Source organism: Bombus flavifrons, chromosome 18, assembly GCF_040668555.2.
Source record: "Bombus flavifrons isolate JBK064 chromosome 18, iyBomFlav1_principal, whole genome shotgun sequence".
Taxonomy (NCBI): Eukaryota; Metazoa; Arthropoda; class Insecta; order Hymenoptera; family Apidae; genus Bombus; species Bombus flavifrons.
Genome location: NC_138459.1, coordinates 1332839 through 1346614, shown reverse-complemented (window position 1 = coordinate 1346614; position 13776 = coordinate 1332839). Strand labels below are relative to the sequence as shown.

Here is a 13776-nt window from a genome sequence, read left to right as displayed (position 1 = left end):
TTTAGACATTTTTAAAAAATAACTAAAAATGTCTTCTTTCTTAAGCATCGTAGTTATCCAATAAAATTACACTATTTAACAGAAACAACGTCGTAACTTCAGATAGCAAATACTTTGGTTCCATTCTTTAAGCGTTATTTTGAAAACTATGAATTTGCACGAATATCGGCTCTGTGGTTATGCATTTTCTAGCAACAATCTTTCGAAAAATCTATGTTATGTATTTAAAGATGAAAAGATTCTACGAATGAAGGAAAAGGAAATGGAAAAAAAGCCAAGTTCTTATTTCGTATTTTTATAGATTATTTCTTTAAGAGAAAGAGAGTGAAAAATGTGTTAAAGAATAGAAGAAGAATTTTGAAAGTAGATTTAAAAAGATAAGCAGACCAAATAATATAAAATCAGTGCGCTGAAATCGGAAAATATAAAGAAAGAAGCTGTCTGCGTAGTTTGCTTAGGGATCATCGATTAATATTGGGTTCAATGGTCACGATAGAATGACTTCTCGAGGTTTGTGTCGACGTTTTTGAGTCTTTTCGGTGACTATATTTATGATCGTTGTAAATCATTTTGAAGCTGCCCTGCGTTACCTATTTTCGCTATGTCCGATATTAGGTGCCATTCTATGTTCTTTTAAAATCAATAACCAACGTTTAATGTTAATTTAATCTAAATATTATGACAATTTTATTTATCTTATTTCTTTACTTTGATTTCTACTGTAGTTGACCTGTAATTAATGCAAAATAAACAAAAACAAGACATTATTTCTTTTGTGTATCTAAGGAAAACCATAAGTGTCCACTAATAGGGAAACTCCCCCTAGACATATTTCATTGCTCCCAACAATGTCCAAAATACCTATAAAAAGTTGTGAAGTTCCTGAAAAAAGTACTTTAAAACGGGGTGTGAAAGATAATCACTGAAAGGAGTTTAATTCCATCGGATCAATTTGGTTTCAGGAATAAATACGCCACGAAAAAGTACATAAGGTAACAAACAAGATCATCGATGCACTGGAGCTGAAACAGTACTGCACTATCCTATTTTTGGACGTTGAAAAGCTATTTGACAAAGTATGATGTGGCAGACTTCTTGACAGAATTAAACAAAACTTCCCTATCGAGATTTTTCTGTTTGTTAAATTATACTTTGAAAATAGAATATTCTTTGCTGAATATCGGACACTCTTTCAGATTTACATACCGTCAGTGCTGGCGATACTCAAGGTTATGTTTTCATAACTACATCGTATACTCTGTATGTATACAGCCGATATACTGGCCAGCTCTAAAAATACTTTATTTTAACGTTCGCGGATGATACTGTAATTCTAGCCACCGAGCTAAGGTTGTATCAACATTATTGCAGCAACACGTACGATTGCTGGGACACTGGTTAAATCGGTGAAAAGAGGGTATACTGGCAGATGTAATCACATCGCTTTCGCGTTAAGGAAGGACAGCATACCTCCCACTTACAAAGAATTTTAGGCATGAAAATAACACGATATAAAATGGATAAAATCCATAAATGTATATAAAAGAAATCATATGAAATGATTTATTAAATATAATATTATTATATATACAAGTTTGTATGTTTATTTGAAAAGCTTCAATTAACTTTTCAAATTGCAAACAAAGTTAACGTGTACAATGTTAGGAATTCTTATTTAGAAACAAAAGTTATATGATGCGTTAATTTTTTTGTTTGCTATTTAAGTTTCTTTTTCAACGTGTACACAAACGTGTGATCATCTTTCAACCTTTTCGGTACGGTTGAATTTTGGGCAGTTTCTCTATACGGTAGAGTTTGGCGTGAATTACGTGTAAACGATATAGCACTACAATGTGTGACAGATAATGCTGTTCTCTATGCAACAACATTGGCATGAAGTTTTTGATAATTAAAGTATAATTTTTCTTCAAGATATTAGACTTTAACTTTAATAATTTACTTTAATAATTAATAAAACAATTGAGTGTGATATATTTTAAAGCACGGCACGGCACATAGACCCACGCCACAATTTTCACACTCATAGCGCGATAGTGTTTTTCAAATTGCTCTTCGTTTTCTCTTCTGAAGCGACATTTTCTGGTTGAAGATTCTAAAAAAATTATAAGGATACGGATCGGCATGTTAAAAAGAGCATCTAATAATGCTATGTCTATTTTAACGGAAAGCAACAATTGATATCTGACATTGGCGTATCAGGAACAAAGACTATATATTCTACCTGTATGTTGTTAACATTGTTATAAAACGTTGCGAGGACAAGAAAAGTGTGAAGCAAGCCAAATGAAAAAGATGAATTAGTTCAAACGCTGAACGAATGAGTCGGTAGACTGAACCACTATAGTGGCGCATCGTAATATAAGGTGACATCCGCGAAAGCCACTATAGTGGTGCATCGTACCTAAGTGGTTAAGGACATCCTATTGTAGATTTCTTGGCAATATATCGCATGTCATACGTCTTCTCACCATCATACGTGTACTTTGATAGTAAACACTCACGATTGCGCAATTATCGTGTAGGCAATGTGCCACAGGAAATCAGAATTCTCAGAGAAATTGTCCACAGGAGCCTACTTCGATTTACTTATAGATTATTATCTTATAGATTTCGTAAAACGAATTATGCTTGCCTGCGACGTTAGGAAAAGTAACAATTAATATATAATTTCAGATGAAAAACTTGTCATTAATAAATTATAAGTTTAAGTATCTTTAAATTTATCCGTAAATATTGGGTAGGCAATTAAATGATTGCGGATTTTGTCAATGCCACCTAATGACAAAATCCGCAATCACTTAGTTGCCAACCCAATATATGAATTGCTTAATCCTCCTCCTAATAGTTTGAGGTTAGAAATTCTACTGTGCTTAAGTGACTATTGCTATTTATTGCTGTAACACCGTATCAGATGGAAATATTATAATAATCTAACATCGAGGAATTGGAACTGAAGCTACATTTTAAATTAGTCTCACACGAATACAATCAGTTTTCTATACAAATTCGTAATATCAATATCCGTTAATACAAATATCAAGTGTTTCATGATCGAAGACATTCGAGGTTGTAAAAATATCGAATTGCACGTAATATGCAAAGAAACATATAAAATATCTGAGGTGATCGTCGGCGAAGGTGCCCACAAGAAATACTCTTGATTTTCGACAATAACGTTTATTAAACTCTTAACAAGAAGAGAGACTAGACAGAATAAAAAGGAGATACGTGAGATGGATTCTAGGCTTAGACACAACAACGCCGAATTACATTTTGAGAGAGGAGTGCGAGAGAGAGGAAATAAGAGAAAAGGCACTGAAAAGCGCAGTAAGGTACGAGGAGAAAGCCTTAGAATCGAAGAAGGAATTAGTAAAGGAGTGCATAAAGGAGAGAGAAAGGAATTGGGGAAAGCGCCAAGAAGGGAAAAGAGCAAGGAAAAGAAAGATGAGGTTAGAGGAGGCGAGAGAGGTAAGGACACAAATGGTGGCAGGAGATGGACAAGAACGGATGACAGCAAACCAAATCATAGAAGAAAGAGGGAAGAGAGGAACGGAGGAGAGGGAGAAAAGGATAAGGGAATCTAAATACAATAGATATTAGAGAAACATAGCAAAAGAAGGGCTGCCAAAGTATCTAGAAGGAAAGATGAAATGGAAGGACAGAAGTATGGTAGCAAGATTTAGATGTGGTAACGAAACCAGGGCAAGGGAACACTGGAAAGAGAAAGGAGAAAGAGGATGCAGATTATGCAAAAAAGGAGAGGAGGACTTGAAACGCATATTAGAGGAATGTGAAATAACAGGAGGAGCAAGGAACATGGTAGAAACGCTAAATGAGACTGGAGAAGGACTGGCTGGGAGGGAGCACAGCAAGGAAGCAAAAGCCAAAGACGGAAAGAGCACTTAGTTATAAGCGTTATATATAAGTTAGTACATGGAGATAGATCAAGTAAGGTGCAATAGATAGGTATAAGCAGTTGTATATAGTTATAGAGGAGCTAGTGTCAGAGATATATAAATGATGTAAAGGCATTTTATAGGAGATGTAAACCGAAAGTCGTCCAAAACCGAAAGGTATGGACTAAAAATAAATAAATAAAATTAAACTCTTAACAATTAACAACAAATAACGATTAACCACGATTAGCGATTGTGGCGGCACGTGTCAAGGAACTTTCCAACGGCTTCGCGATACAAAGCGCTACGCCGTCAAAGCGCAACATCGACGTGCCTGTCACGACCGGCTCACTTTAAAATCGGAGATAAAGATGTGGCGGCACTCGGCGACAATGTATATCGCTGAAGTGCCTAATGAACCATCAACATCCCAACGGTCCTTCCACCGAAGGTTCTAGAAGAAAGAGCACGTGGCAACGGCCGCGGACGCCTAGCAAATGCATGGACGGTGGGGATGTTGAGGGATGACAAAAGAAAGTGATCGGATCCGATCGAAAGTCAAAAAATCATAAGAGCTTCAGTCTTAAAAGGTCACGCTTAGAGCTCGGAGGTAGATTGTAAAACCAAGTGCTAGAAGAAAAATAAAGTTTCTTTTTTTTATTCTTTTTTGTTGTTCTTTTGTGTAATTTTACGTGACATGCCCAATGTGCCATCGATATTGTCACGTAAAATAACAAAAAGAAAATAAAAAAAAGAAATTTGAAGTAAAAAAAAATAAAAAAGAAACTTTATTTTCTAACAACAATCTACTTTACAATCCACTTCCGAACTCTAGGCGTGACTTTCCAAGACTGAAACTCTTACAATTTGACTTTCGAGGATCCGATTACTTTCTTTTGTCATCCCTCAACATACCCACCGTCCATGCATTTGCTAGGCGTTCGTGACCGTCGCCACGTGCTCTTTTTTCTAGAACCTTCGGTGGAAGGACCGTTGGGATGTTGATGGTTCATTAGGCACTTCAGCGATATACATTGTCGCTGAGTGCCGCCGCATCTTTATCTCCATCGTCAGTCCATCGGATTTGAAGTATGCCGGTGGTGACAATATCTTCGGGCTTCTTCCGCCGAATTCTCGGAAGAGCATACACGCGCCAGCCGCTGCGGCGCATCTAATGAACGCACGCTAGTGGGGATATCGATGGGCAACAAAGGGAAGAATCCGTTCGATCTGGAACAAAAAGGACATTCTACCCCGAGCCGCGAAGCGCGAATGGCGAAGAGAAACGAGTCGGCTATTTTCCAGAGACCGGTCAATCGTCGCTGTTGTTAATCGTCGTCAAGCATCAACTGTTGTTAATTGTTAATTGTTATTCATTGTTATCGAGTGATAGCCTTCAGTACCTATTACACCATACACCTCAAATCTATGAAAAAATGCAGTGATAGATAAAACAGTGCAAAATTTTTCTCTACAATTGTTCCTTAACACTACAACTGCCGATAGTTAACACGAAGCTATTTCTATCAAAAGCAGTGAAAATAACTGGTCTTTAAAAAATACCTACTAATAAAATATTTTTATATTTATTGATTTATTACTTTCTTACAAAAGCAATTCCATGTTATGTATGTAGGAATGATATATTATAAATAACAGAAAGAACAGTATGATAAACACAATACCATTGCACTCTCACAAAATCGAATATAATATCGTGTTTCGCGTATTTCTTACTCACTAATTCTACGTCACAACAACACGACGAACTTCTCTCGACCATTTTGTCAGAAAATTCAACTCTGACAGCATTTACCACGCTCATTTTTCCCTTAACAATCCTTAGTAACGCTCACAACATTCCTTGATAACATTAAAATATCTTGACAACGTTTATAAACAATCACCCCTCGCGCGACGTCCTTCCCTGACGTCACACCATCCCACATGTATTAGATTTTTATTATTATTGACCCATCTGGGATCTCTAAATGAGGGCTGACACATTTATAAAATTGTAAAATCAGTCATTTTGACCGCTGTGGTATTTCTAGCGTTAGCATCTAGCGATCTAGCGATCGATCTGGAGTTTTCCTGATAACTGATATCGTCATATCGAATAATACGCGGTAAAAATTTGAAAAACGTGTGACAAGTTGTAGAAAACGAGGAAACTGGTTAATTGGGGTTCGATAAACAGATTGCAGGATCCTTTTACCCTTTGACAAGTACGGGTCACTTTGACTGGTATTGGTATAAGTAGCCTCGATACGAAATCATTTTGAATTTGATTACATAAAAAACAAAATAAAATCCATTATATTATTCTTTTAGTTAGCATTGCGAAAGTCGTTACATCATTGCGGAAAAAAATATAACACGAAGTAGGAATTCTAAAATAAAATTGTAAAACCAGTCAATTTCATTTGTGTGGTAGTTCTAGTGTTAACTTCAGCTAGGATCGAGTTTTAGTCCCTTTCGATTATTTAATTAGAATCATCTTGTCAATAAAATATCTGAAATAAAATAGTTGTTACTATGTTTAGAGGGTGAAGTAAATCTCTGCTTAAGTTCAATTTTCTTGATTACATTTACAAAAGTATGAATTTTCTTAAAAATTCGCAGTCTCGTAGAAATGTAAACCCGGCTGAATAACATCGATATGCAAATGAGGTCATTCCTTATGAAAACGTAAGAAGAAAATATAGAATCTTCGTTTTCGATAAAATCTAATTTGGAAATGTATCAAATATATATACTTGAATATTGTTAATTCCGGATTGGGCGGGTGTACATAAACGACAGGAAGTTATACAACATGTGAAAATAAGTCAAAAATGAAAAAAATACGATTGCATCAGAAGACGCATCGCTTATGAGATAAATAAATTCGGAAGTTTAACGTACTCGTGTACTAGGACAATTTTTAATTAAATATATTCAAATTCTAATTTCATGAAAATGAAGCCATTTTCTCAGATAAAGTAACTTCCTGCTGATTGTTTATTCATACCCAGTCCATAATTAGCCACGTTCAAGTGTACTTGACAAATTTTCAGACTTGCTTGCTTGGAAATTAAACCACGGACGAAAAATTTGTATCGTATATTCTTTTACTATCTTCTCACATGGAACCATCACATGGTCGTCTGTAAAGGTTATTCGACCGAATCCTCTGTACTGAACAAGATATTATACAAACAGTTCCCATACTATTGAACTTTAAAACAACTGGTTTCAAGGTGATCGAACGATGAATCGTAACCGCGAGAATGCGATTAGGTCACATTGGTACTAGGGTACTTCGTCGAAGACAGTCCTTGGACCTTAAGGGGGTGTCCTGAATTACAACGTTCTAAAACAGCGTCTTTTTGTGATTTTTTTTTACAATGGAAAGAAAGAAATAAAGTTATGGAATTTTGAGGCATGCTTTTATATATGTTTAACGAATACAAAAAAATTTTGAAAATAAATAATGAATCCAATCCAATGGCTTTAAAATTAGTGTACTCACAGAATATAATTTCTTATATTTAATTGCAATATTTGCATTGACTATTTTATGCTTTCTTGGGGCATACGAAAATTAGGTTGATGAAATAAAATAAATAAATGAAATAAAAAACATAAAATATAATAAAAAGAAATAAAGTAATATATGGTAATATAAATAAAATAAAACAAAATAATTAACGAATCAATTTACAAATAGAAAGTTTTTACAAGCTTGTAAGTAACATTATTTCTAATTACATTTTAAACTGTTTACGGTATTATCGCTACTCTTGTAACATTTTTAATTTCATCATTCAAAGAAATATGTTTACTGAAGTTGATCCAGAATGTCAGTAGGCACCACTTTCTAACAACCAGTATGTATCCAAGTTTTGCCTGTGATTATATTGTTCAAGTTTGGAATTTGGTAATTAATAGTGTAAATTTTGTCAGTTGCATATCAAATTTTTTATCTATTTCGTTTTTGATTACATGATGTCAATGGATCAAACATTTAGATTCGCGTCTAATATATTGTTCGAAATCCAATGCTCAAAAGGATGTAAAGATCTTTTGTCACAAAAAAAGTTTGATAATGATTATTCGCCAGTGAGAAAAAATGGTAAGTGCCGCCGAAAGGCGACAGTGTCTTACCATTTATATATGTGTTCCACCTTTGTCTAGGGGAGTGTTAAACGTCTCTCCTTTTATACTACAAAAAAAAATTTTTTTTTTTTTTTTTTTTTACGTGGAGGAAATCTTCATAGACACCTTACCACCCTTGCTAAGTGGGCAGAAGGTAGTGCCGGATTCTTACCGGCTAAAACCTCCACGGGCGGGACGACAGTAGAGACCAGTGTTGTGCGAGTTGATCGTCGGGCCCCTGTGTGCTTAATACCAAGCACATTTTTAGTCAAGCACTTCCAGAAAGTAGTAAGTATGTCCACAGCACACGCAAGGGAGGGGCTGGCCGCTTGCCGGTTTGTGCATTGTGAGGTTTGTTAGGTTTATCAGCCGTTTTTCGTAGTAGTTTCTTATGCCGAGGATTCGAACTCGCGACGCGTCGTCTTCACTTCTGGACCTTAACGAGCGTAGCTGGCTGGCCCGCCGAGGTTCTAGCTCGATTGGAAAGTATTTGATTCTTAATGTGGCAATGTATATTATAGGAAGTATTCTAATTAGCCTATTGAAGCAGATGTACTTTTTTCATAGCCCTCTGAAAATACAAGGGGCAAAGGTAAATAATTCCCTTAATTAAAACTATTATTATTAAATCTATTATGAAGCTGTTAATAATATATTTTTGCTGCTATTGTATTTCTTGTAGTAAGAGTTGTGATGAGGGGCAAGGAGAGGATCCTGACTGCCCTAAAAGTTCGTCAAAAAGTTTATTTAAATAATTGTTATAGCACCTTAAAGTCTATTTTTTCTTTTTAAAAAACACATTTTTTTAAACCCGCCAAAATTTGTAATTTCACACTATTTTCTGCCTTTTTTTTAGTTCATCGAGAAGAAAAATATATAATAATTTAATTCTTTTTTGGTTTTTCCTTTCAGTCAAGAATTACGAGGTGGATCTTTCCCGCCGATTGAAAACTGCAGCCCATGAAATAGGTTTAGAAATCTGTTCTAATTTTTTCTTTTACTTTAAAAAAATTTTTTTGTATTCGTTAAATACAAAATACTTCGTTGCTTTCTTTCCCTTCTAAAAAAAATCACAAAAAGACCCTGTTTTAGAACATTCTAATTGAGGACACCCCCTTAACCAATTGATGAACCAACTGTGATAAAATCAGATACAAAATTAAGTGAAATGGCGTCGACGATGAAACGATGCCGAAAAGAGGACAGTCGTCTGAAGGAAGACGAGCGAGAACGAAGCTGTAAAGTAGAAAAGAGATGACTAGACGAAGCACGTCAGAACATGGGTAACGACGAATCAAGAAGGAGAGGGAGACGCTTGTAGATTGACGATTCTAATATTGTCCTAGGCACTGGCCGGTGGCTCGCGACAAGCCGGTCGCAGTGAACTAATAGTCTCGGCGCCATCGACATCAAGAACATCGTTGTCGTTCGTCTTCATGAAAATCCTAGTGAAAATCATGCGAGTGACCGCGAAAATCTCAGCTGATTGGATCTGAACAGTGACACACGAGGATACTAGTGAGCCGATCCACGTGCTTCGAAGCTCTTCTTGGTGTACGAGAGAGAATAATCGGTAAGCGTGGTACGAGAGATGTTTTGGTGCTGTTAATAAATTGTCAACTTGTGGTTCCATGATGATTACATTCTGTCGTTCTGATGCCAGTTGAGGATAAATTTTTATGTTGAGATGAGAAATTTTGAGGAGAGTGCATTTTTAATGGATGGTTTCTTTGGAGCTGTTTGGTGATGAATAAATTGGTAAATGGTAAGCGTGCAGTATATATGATGTGATCTGTATATTATAAAAAAAATAATTATAGTATAGGTACAAGATATATTGATTTAGAAGTAATTGGAATGCAATCACTTTGAGTTTTGATTTGATAAAATTTGTGAAACAATGTTGAAAATGAGAAAATTATAGTTACCTGTTTCAGTATTCTCATGAAGGAAAAAAATGTAATTTTTAAACTTTAGGATACATTAAAAAAAGTTTGTGGTTGTAAATACATAATTGATCAAAGAATCAGTGTTTCTTAATTGCTTTATTTTCTCTAGAATTGTTATCTCAATTCATTCTTTCAATAGAGCACTTTTATTCTGTTCTACTTTAGTAATGAACACTTGAGTGATAAATGGGCATTGGCTGTATAGATCAATGTAAATTATTTAATGTTTAGAAAATCGTTTTAACAATAAAATTCTCTTATCTATAAATTTTAAATAATTAAAAATACATTTACAATTTAATTAACATCGATTCTTAAGGAATATTTATTAAATTATTTTTTAATATAATAGATTGATCCTCGCATTAATTATAAATATTATACTATAAGGAGCAGAAATATTTTAATTCAATTCAGAGTATTTAAATAACTTCGGAGTAAAATTATTTTTTCTCTGCTTAGACATTTTATCCAAATATTCGGAGAAAGCTTGAATCTATGGTATACGATAAAAATTATTAATATTATCGTAAGATATAAATAGTTGGAAATACTACTGTAAGTATGTACTTGAGTCGGTGTTGAATTAAAACGGCAGTGCCAATTCGTCGGATGCTTGTCATTTCCTTTTCTTCAGACTGCGGAAGACACTTGCATGCCACTTGACTCACTTACAAACTATTTATATCATTTCAAATATTCGGAAAAGCTATTCACACTGTTACAATTATTTCGGCTAATGTATATCAAGTGTTTCCTAAAAATAATATTTTCATCGTTGACTAAAAAGTTCATTTTATCTTTTCCAATTACTTTCCTCCGCTTTTTTTCCGAGTCGAATAATTGTTCATTTTATCTTTTGGAATTATCTTTTTTCGTAGTGCGTCTGGGCAAAAATTTGGCAAAAATAATTCCATATTGAAAAATTACAAAATTTATCGTTGTAAAGTGTTTTATAATATTATCTATCGAATATTCCACATTATTCTTTTCATTGTTTTTCTAAAAAAGAAACCTGAATAAATATATTACATAAAATAGAATCTTTTTATAATTCTACGTCAGAAACCTTCTGATTAAATAATTATTATATATTCAGTTATTTTTTCTCACTTTTTATATTTATACATTTATCTAGAATTTTTCATATTGATTATTTAATTCCAATTTGGTAATATAAGTAATTTCCATAATTGTTCCTTCTAGTTTTCTATATAGTGGTTATTCTGAACAAATTGTGGAATCAATGAATATAAAATAGTCTTGCAACTTTCAATGAAAAATTTAACATATTATTTGACGTCTTAGTATTAATAGGCTTTTTTATTTTATTAAACGATGAATCTAAGTAATCAATTCTATCTTCAACAAATTTTATTACAATATTGTTATATATATATATGACTATTTTAATTATATATATAATTATATATACTGGGTGGTTGATAACTGGTGGTACAAGCGGAAAGGGGGTGATTCTACGCGAAAAAAGAAGTCGAAAATATAGAATAAAAATTTTTTTTTTTTAATTTTTTTTTTTAATTTTTCCATCGAGACAACGATCTACAGTGAGATCCGTTATAACGAGACGCGATAAAGTGCACGCGTACCGAGCGAAAATTCAAAGTCGATTTTCTCGAAAACAAAGCCTCGAACGAAAAATTTTTATTCTATATTTCCGACTTCTTTTTTCGCGTGGAATCGCCCCCTTTCCGCTTGTATCACCAGTTACCAACCACCCTGTATATATATATATGATTGGACAATTATAACTTCTACATAAATTGCTTAAGATATTTGTAACGCGACAATATCGCACAAAGTAAAACACACCGAGATTCGAAAGCCATATTTTTCATACCTCACTGATATTCTCTCTTTAGGAAGAAATGTCTTGACTATTTTCTACGCGCGCATGTTAACAAACAATTCAGAAATGGAGAGAACAGCAACTTCACACTACGATGTATGCAACAATTTAGACGCCAAAATTACCCATGTTACATATTTCACATTACTTTTATTAGGAAGTGGTGAAGTTGGAACTAAAATTTTTTTTAAAGAGAATCTTACACAACCCATTAATTTTTTAACAGCTTCGTAAGAACGGCTATTCCGGAATTAATCAAACTGATTTTTGCTGCGGCTTACTGTAGAGGTTATATGTTATAACTTTCAGCTTTCAACATCTACACTTCGGTAAAGCTAGACTTTCTAAAAATTGAATCACTTATAGTTGATATAGCAAATCACGTATCGTCGATATTTCAAAGAAATTGCTAGAAAATCAATCTACGGTACAAATACCTGAAGCTGACTTCCTGTTTATTGGATAGCCATTATGTTCGGTGGAAATCGGAGCGTGTGTTCAACGTTTAAACAATTGCTGATATATTTCAACGTGCGTGTACTGTGCGCGCGTGTCGCGTTGGGTATATGTTGTTCGCATATCAATACTTTCCACATGCGTGCGCACCTTCATTTCGCATCTAAATTCGAAGCCGATCGAATGGCATATGGTACAAGAAGAGGAACGCGCGATGGAGGCAGACGAAAGGCATGCGCCACGCGTATCGGCTTCCGTCAGAATTCGCGTGAAATTTGAGATGCGGCGACCAAACGAGCTATTTTAAAACAGACAAATCTCGCTGCGAGCTCATCGGTCGAAGGTCACTCTCGACGAGCAATAAAAAGACAGAAGCGAAAAAGAAACTGCACGTAGTTCAAGATGAAACAATAATTGCGAATGAATACGAAATGTTTATGTAGGAGGAGGGTAGGGGTAATTGAATTGTGAAAAGAGCTGGAACGAAGTGATGCAAAATGTCCGAATTGCGACTGATATGGGCGAAGAAACAATGAAGCCGTGTAAAAGCGAACTTTTGTTTTCAATTGGTTTTCAAATGATCGTGCATATAATGCGACTATTCGCGTATTTTATAAATTCACGTCTGTATGTTTTCGTTAAGATCTTGTACTGGTACCACTAGATCGAATATATTTGTAGATGATGGGAAATTGTAACGAAATAAATTGGAAAGTAAGCTAATTTTACGCTGGAATTTATAGTAAACGACTATAACAAACGCACAAATTGCAATAAAGGAAAAATGTAATTAATGCATTTAATAAATGATAAAAAGTTTGATAGAATTCTGCAATGTGTGATCAAAAGAAAAAAATAAATTTTGAAGGGAGAAAACATAAAAATTGATAAGAAAATAATGATTAACATTTAGAAGGGACGAAGATAAAGTACTAGTATATATTTAATTAACAAAAACAAAAGCGATTCAATATAAAAGTAGTTTATAAAAAAATGAATCAATATTATATTGATATATTGAATATAATCATGGTATAATCAATAGTAGAATAACGTATCACTTGCATTAATTCTTTATTCTCCGATGTTTTACGATAAATATTGACGAGAAACGTTTAATAACTCTCTATGCATTTATATACGTTAAATATAGTTCTGAATTTAATATCCATTAGAATATTTTGCATGAACCTGGTAAAATCAAAATTACAACTGATAAGGAACTTTACACAAGACTTACTAAAAAAATATGCTGGACGAGATGGATAAAAATTATTTTCTTGTAAATTTTGTAATATTTGAAAGCGAACGAAGAATAAATAAAAAATAAAAAATGAAGAATAAATTAAAAATGAAAAGTGGAGGATAAATAAACTATTGCAATACGAAAAAGTTTATTAAAATTTGTTTGAAAGAAGAAAAGTTCTAGAGTTGTAATTCGGTA

General features: G+C 33.9%; 1 protein-coding gene and 1 non-coding gene across 2 annotated transcripts in view; one reads left to right on the top strand and one right to left on the bottom strand.

The window, feature by feature from the left end:
- CAP (Cbl-associated protein) overlaps positions 1–13776 on the top strand; it is a 413875-nt gene that overhangs the window by 129356 nt on the left and 270743 nt on the right. The window lies entirely within an intron of this gene.
- LOC138189190 (U6atac minor spliceosomal RNA) lies at positions 8025–8130 on the bottom strand. The gene has a single exon (XR_011175954.1). It is a non-coding gene; the product is annotated as a U6atac minor spliceosomal RNA (small nuclear RNA).